This window comes from Prinia subflava, chromosome 2 (genome assembly GCF_021018805.1).
Source record: "Prinia subflava isolate CZ2003 ecotype Zambia chromosome 2, Cam_Psub_1.2, whole genome shotgun sequence".
In the NCBI taxonomy this organism is placed as follows: domain Eukaryota; kingdom Metazoa; phylum Chordata; class Aves; order Passeriformes; family Cisticolidae; genus Prinia; species Prinia subflava.
Window position 1 is genome coordinate 33,876,615 of NC_086248.1, and position 7,053 is coordinate 33,883,667.

General features: G+C 43.2%; 1 protein-coding gene across 2 annotated transcripts in view; it reads right to left on the bottom strand.

Moving 5' to 3' along the window:
* IBTK (inhibitor of Bruton tyrosine kinase) overlaps positions 1-6,379 on the bottom strand; it is a 54,290-nt gene extending 47,911 nt beyond the window's left edge. The window contains exon 1 of one of the 2 annotated variants that reach the window (XM_063389537.1): positions 6,180-6,379. The gene's annotated coding sequence lies outside the window, so the exon portion shown is untranslated. The remainder of the gene's footprint in view (positions 1-6,179) is intronic. The other variant, XM_063389536.1, reaches the window with a different exon arrangement.
* Between the last annotated feature and the right edge of the window lie 674 nt (positions 6,380-7,053).

The window sequence follows — 7,053 nt, forward strand, 5'->3', positions numbered from 1 at the left end:
ACAAACAGAACTCCCCCATCCCACTCAGCTTAACAGTGATTATAAATGTTCATATCCTAGTCCTTGACCCAACCTCATCAAAAAGTTTGAGCTTAGCTTCCATTGCTTTTAAGCCACTGAATGTGTACCTATATTTTCTTAATATCTTTATTTGCAAAGACACATCAGAAAAAAGTGATTTTGTTTGGAAAAGAGAAATCCAAGTCCTCCTCCGGTTTTAAGAATCAAGATTTCCTTTCCAAGATTGCTGCAAGCAATCAATTTAGAGCCAACATTTGTAACATAACCTGAACTTTAAAAAAAAAATCAGTCCAGAGTATTCATTTAAACATCTCATAACAAAGTCTTCAACAATTACTTTTTCACCTCATTCAGAAGGGTTACAATACTCAGAATGCAAATCTATAGACCAGATAGACCAGAAGTTGTTCAGTGTACACCTTCAAAAGAAGTTCAGAGAGCAGGCAAATGAAGAGGAAAAAGTCATTTTTATTCACTACAATTTAGTCTCTCGTCCCTGACCAAGGGTAGCACTCAGAAATGTTTCCAAGACTAGAACTGACCACAACTGTTCAGCTTAAATTCGTCACAACAAGCTTCAGTTCACTCTACAGGGCATTTTCCAAACAACACACAAACTTCTGCAGTAACACAAGAAATTTATCAAATACATATGTGAGGACTTTTGTCCTCTGACCTTCTCAGGCCTCAGCCTATAAAGAGAAGTAAATCAATGTAAAAGGTTTGGAAAAAAGCTCTGATTTCAAGAACACAGCCTGACTTGTTGCTCCAATGAATCAAAGCGTGATAGGTAGCTATTAGCACACTCAGACTGCAAGTGCATCAAACACCCTTCTAAAACTAATAATTAAAAGCAAAACAAAACACCCCTCCAAAAAACTAAACCAAAACAAAAAACCTACAAAAAAACCCCAAACATTTTGACATCTACATGAAAAAATTATCACATTTCAACAATATGACACAAGGTAATAGAATTATGTTGTGGAAGAAGTAAAAATTTTATGTATGCCTTGCAAAGCACATCCTAAATACAATTCATTGTTTAAACATTACAATCAGTGCTACACAGGAAAACAAAGGTAAAGACAAAGAACATTAAGAAAAATCACTCAAGGGAAACAAAGTAAGGTGGACTAATCTGTTTAACTGGTAAGATGCGGCACCACCACCCAAGAAAGCAATCCTGCTGTCCCCTGTGCCATACCTTCCTCTGTGCACATCCACACCTACCTAAGGCACTGAATTGCATAAGAAAATGATGCACAAGAAAGCAAATCCTGAGACTTGTGCCATTACAAGAAAGGAACGGAGAGACCAGACAAAAAATTATTGAAGGCACCTGAGCTCCAGCGTATCAAACACCAAAATAATGTCAGTAACAAATCAAACATTAAAAGAATAAAAAGTCTGCTAGTAAACAAAAATACAAGCCTGCCTATCACACACTAACTCCATCATGGTGACATTTACTGCAGCTATGTGAAACCTGACTCTACTGAATTATTTCTTTATAAGTCATTCCAACCCAGCCTTTCATTTACTGTAAACATTACAAAACTAGATACTATATTAGTACATAGATACATACACCCTGAGCTCAAGATGGAAGGTTGTAGATCAAGTTTTCACCTCTCCACAATTAAGGCTGTCACACTGGTAACAAACACTGTCACATTATAACAAAATCTGAAAAAGGGTGACAATCAGATCTGACTGTTATACAAAGGAAGTCCTTAAGAGAAACCTGAAAACTTTGAATTGTGAATTGAAGCACAGGTCTGTGTGAAAACCTTTCTGCTGTCAAATGCTTACTTCCAGCATACAGAGTCCCAAATGAACACCTAAAACGAGCACAAAACGGGAAGCACCAGCATTTTTTAAACTTTGAATTAAGATGATCTAGAACATGGTGCCATTTTGATTATTACAGATATTTCTGTAAGCTTCCCAACACAAACCACATCCATGTTATAATACCAGTGTCTTCCTAATCTAACAATTATTAAAAGACATGAAAAGCTAAATAAGGCTGTAATATTTTTAACACTTTTGTGATCCAGTAGGTGTTATCTGCAATTCAAATTATTTTTAAAAACTGATTCTTAATTAACATTATAGAAAAAAGTCACAAAAAATAAAGGAATTAGAGCAGTGTTCAGAGTATCCCAGAGACATTTTATTTCAGCAGCAAGTGCGTTTCTAACCCTCAGACACATGAGCTATTTATTACACATGTACACAGCCCAGGAAAATTTAAAAGATTGAAACCAATTTGGAAGTAATTCTTTAGCAGCAAGAAAGTGTTTGTGGTACCTTGCCTTCTGCAAGTGGGTAGGCAGAGCTGTCTCACTCAGCTCTCCCCCTCAGAGAAGGCAAAGCACCACTGCACCAGAGCTGTCAGACACCCTCCAAGGAGGAGTGTGTCAGATGTGTCATCTGACCCTATGGAGGCAGAACTCCTACAGCTGAAAAAGCAGCTCTCTACCAACTGAGGATGTCTCAAAATCTGTTTCTCTCAAGAAGTCACTACAAAAATCAAAGCTAGCACACCTCTCCTGAGTATGAAGTGAGCAAAGATTCTACAAATACCTTTGTGACTAAGGTTGATGGTGATAGATTTCATTTCCTGCAAACAGCAGACATGAAATCTCAACATTTGGGACAAGTGAACAGAGTTGGCAGAGACCTCCTACTGTGCAGCTCCAGAAACCTCTCTGTGTATCGTATTCGCTATCAATGCATTCCAAACTTTCTCTTTTTCCAGAAAGCATTTCCACAGAGGTTGTGTGCTCTCGTTTCAGAGGTATGAAGGAAACAACAACTAACCCTCACCTCATGGTTGGCAGTGTCAATGTATGTTTCTGGCACCCAGTCTGATTTGATACTCGAATGCTCACCTGTCCTATACTCGGGTATTAGAGCTACCAAAATCTGGCTGACATGGATGTGGATACTGGTACCAAGACAGTGCCTGGTAGATGCTGTTGTGCCTTTTTTCATTTAATACAGACAATGGTCTTACATGGAAGTGAAAGAGAATACAGAAGAGATTCAGCTACTCAGAATTCAGTCCACTCAAAGACAGATTGCTGGGTTTGCATCTTCAATGTGCACAGCATTAAAGTACCTCACTTGTCAAATTGGTCACATGGCCCTGAAACCCATACTTGGGCTGCTTTACTAAAAACTTATTTCTCAAGACTGTAAAATTGGCATAACTTCATTCCATTCACCGCTTTCCTGTTGGGGTTTATTGATTTATTTTTAAGTGTTACTAATTTTACTAAATACCAGTCACATCTAAAATGTATAAGTTGAGAAATTACCTAGTTCCCCTAATTAGGCTCTCCTAAAACGGAACTAAGCGGTGGTTTCTATTTTTTGTGTAAAAGAAGCCTAGTGCTTTCCTTGTCAATCCTAACATCCTTCCTTTAAAAAAGAATAAGTAAAAACAATATGGCTTTTCTGAAGGTACTAAATTCATTCTCTTTTCCTTTTGATAATGAGTTGCTAAGCGAAGTGAGAGATGACTGGCAACACCACACATTTCAGGAAGGTCACGTCCATCCTTATAAGGGTATTGCAATATCTTAAATATTTCCAGTGTGGAACAGAAGGGGGTTGTTTTTTAAACAAGCATGCTGATATTTCTCCACGTTGGTCCATTCACATTTGTTTCATAATCACAAAAGACCTGTAACCATAACAGCATGGAAATCCTGAGAATATCTGTACCCAAAGCAAACTTCACTACACAGACCACTTGATTAGCAAGCTAATAAAAAAAGGCTTACAGAAATAAAGCCATGGGAATTTGATATCATGTTACCACATTTTCACGACTTTCTGTTGACTGTATTCTTACCTAAAGATTACTTTCATTAACACATAAAAAAGCAGGAAACTTTTTTAGAATCTAACAAAGTTTAGAATCTAACAAAGGTGACTAGAAAATTGAAGCTAGGTAGTAATATAACAGGTTTAGCACTGGCATTAAGCAAGATATCCTCAAGAAAACACAGGTGAATTCCTAGACAAACAAAGCAAGTACACGTTTCACGTACAGGTAGCCCATTGTCCTTGCCTTTACAGAACAGTTAGACTATTAATTCCTGCTCAGATTACATATCCACAGAGTTTAACCTGTTCAGAAATTCCTTGTACATTTGTTGAAGAATGAGCAAAAATCTACACTTTCCAACACCTTGAACACAAAATGTGTTTTATGGGGAGAAAAGTGATTAAATGCACAAGGAAAAACAGGTAAACCCAAGCTACGCAGAAGCTAAAAGTGGTTTAGCAGCCTGAAATCCCCACAGAGAGACCTTTAAAAAAAGCAGCTCATTCTTGGCCATATAACAGGAGCACTGAGACTCAAAAAACAAGGGTTCTGCTCTCCTCAATGCACAAAATATCCAATAGTGTCCTGCTTCTATTTCAAATAGCAAGTTTTAAGAGAATCAAGTATGTAGAGAAAAACTTGGAAAGAGCCACTGGGAATTAGAATGTTTATGGAACAACCCTTGAGTACAAATTGGATCTCCTTTCTCCTTCAGCTGTGGCTTCAGCAGATCACCCAGAGTCTTTGATTAGGGCATCTGTTACACAAAGAAGAAAAATCAAAACTCCAGTCCATTTTACTCCTGACAGTGGGCAAAGAATGTGTTCAAATTTCATAAAAGACTAGGATTATATGTCAGGAAGGATTTTCAAACAACAAACTGAATGCACACAAGGCTCTTAAAGCAGGCTAGACAACAAGCAAACTGCACAAGTTATAAATAAATGGGGCCTGTCCAGAAGCTACAAAGGAAAACCAACTTGCTTTGAAAGACATCACATTCCACCATGCCCACTATGTCCCTCGGGCCACGGCAGATCCAAGCTGCCTCATTTACCAGAATGGGGCCTCCGTGCTACCACTTGGCACAGGCACACCCCTGCACAAGTGACCTTTAGAGGCTCTCTCCAGATTTTCTGTTACCTCCCCCTTCATAGCAGTAACAGCATAATCCTTATCAGAATGAGACATTCAGCAATCCAACAAGCCTAATTCAGCTGGTCCTAGCTGAGCTAAGCAGCACTGCCAATTAAAGGCTGACACATCTGTCAAAAAAAGACCAAAGTACCACTGGTAGCTAAATTCAGCTACAAACGTCAGAGCACCTCTATTAGTTGGGAATCATCACACATAAACAGTGAACTGTGAAATATTGTGCTGGGCTTATCTAGAAATACTCAGGACTGTTTATGTTTAATAACTTAATGTTGTTTAAAAAATTAAAACAAAGTGGTACAGACAAAAGTCCAGTGAGTGCAGCTACAGTCACTTTCACAATCCATCAAGATCTTGCTACAGGCTTTACTGAAACAGATAATGCTGAAGGGAAGTTAAACACAACAAACCACAAGAGTGCACTACAATTTCACCACACTTCCAATTATATCTGATAAATCCACCCATCTTGGGAAAAAGTGACATTTTTTAATTAATTTGTGAACTTGTGGTACAGTTTTATTGTAGACTACCCACACCAGATGTTGGTGGGCGATTACTGTGTGCTGTAAACCACAAACTGAGACCACTTTTCACTAAGACAGAGAACTACACTGACCACGTAACCAAAAGAGGAGTTGTATTTCGCCTAGGAAGACTGCATGGAAATATCCTTTTAAGATAACTACGAGACCTCGGCTCTCCAGTGCTTAAGGTGCTGGTCTAATCCAGCAGCACTGCGAGCTGCTACCAAAACCAGACAAGTATCACCAAGAAGGCGAAAAACATGACAGGCTTTCCCTGAATCCACAGCTAAGGAAACCTGGCAAGAGGCTCCTGCCAGTGTCAGGGCGGGCGAAGGTCTGAAGTGCTTCAGAGAGAGCCCAGGGGCAGGCAGAGGGGCCATTCTGACTGCCACTACACGCGTCCACGTAGCCGAGGAGCGACAAGGGACACAAGAGACTTATTGACACAGGCGGCCGAGCCACGAAGCCGGTCACCTCCCATCCTACGTGGCCGGCTGCCCTTTACCCTCCCTGGCTGCCTTGCCCGGAGCTCTCCGCATTCCTTCGGCCGCCCACCGCCGCCGTCCCGACCCCTCCGACAGGACCCGTCCCCCGAGCGGCTCCCCCGCCGGACGCGCCGGCCCGCCCCTCACCAGTCGCTAGATGAATGGACTCGGGCGGGCGGGGCGGGACGCGCGCTGGGCAGCGCGGGGGCTCATCCTCAGTGACTCCGGGGCAGGGCCAGGCTAAGGCTGCAGCTGCTACCGCGACAGCTCCGCCGGCGACAGCGACGGCGACAGGCGGGGCCCGCGGCTCGCAGCGGGGCGCACCGACAGCAGTCGCCGCACCCACGAAGAAGCGACACGCCGATTGGCCGCGGCGCCTCCGCACCTCGTGCGTCGATTGGCTGAAGCTGCCACCTCGGCCCCGCCCCTCGGCCGGGCCCGGATTGACTGACAGGCGGGGTCGAGGGGCGAGGGGCGGGGCCCGGCGCGGTGGGCGTGGCCTGAGGCGGGGCTGCCGCGGTGTTGCGGGGGTTAAACGGAGATGGCCGCCGGCAGTGTGGGCTTGGGGTATCGCTCCTTGTGCCGGGCTGGGAAGGGGCTGGAGATAACGGGAGAGGAGGGTAGGGCGAGAGCCGAGGGGCCTCCTTATGGCACTGTCGGCAGAAGAAGCTCCGTGTCTTGCTGCGAAGGAGGGGGATGGGTGTCTGGCAAGGTAATGCCTCTTTCCTGGAGGGCTCAAAAGCAACTAGTTAAATAGCAGCCAATAGGCCCCCTCAGAGTAAGGGAGGGAAAGCGTGGAGAAGGCTGTGCCGACTGAACTGTGTTAAATCGCAGCGGTTTCTCTCTCTGACAGAGCAAGTGGTCTAGTGTATCAGATACAGTTTGATTTTTTTATGACACGTTTGACACCGTCTCGGGGCAGTCTCTAAGCAAGCCTGGTGTGTGCACAAGGATTTGCACACCTGCTCCTGTAACCACGGCGGGACACTCCGTGAGGGCTGACTTCTCCTTGGTGGATGTC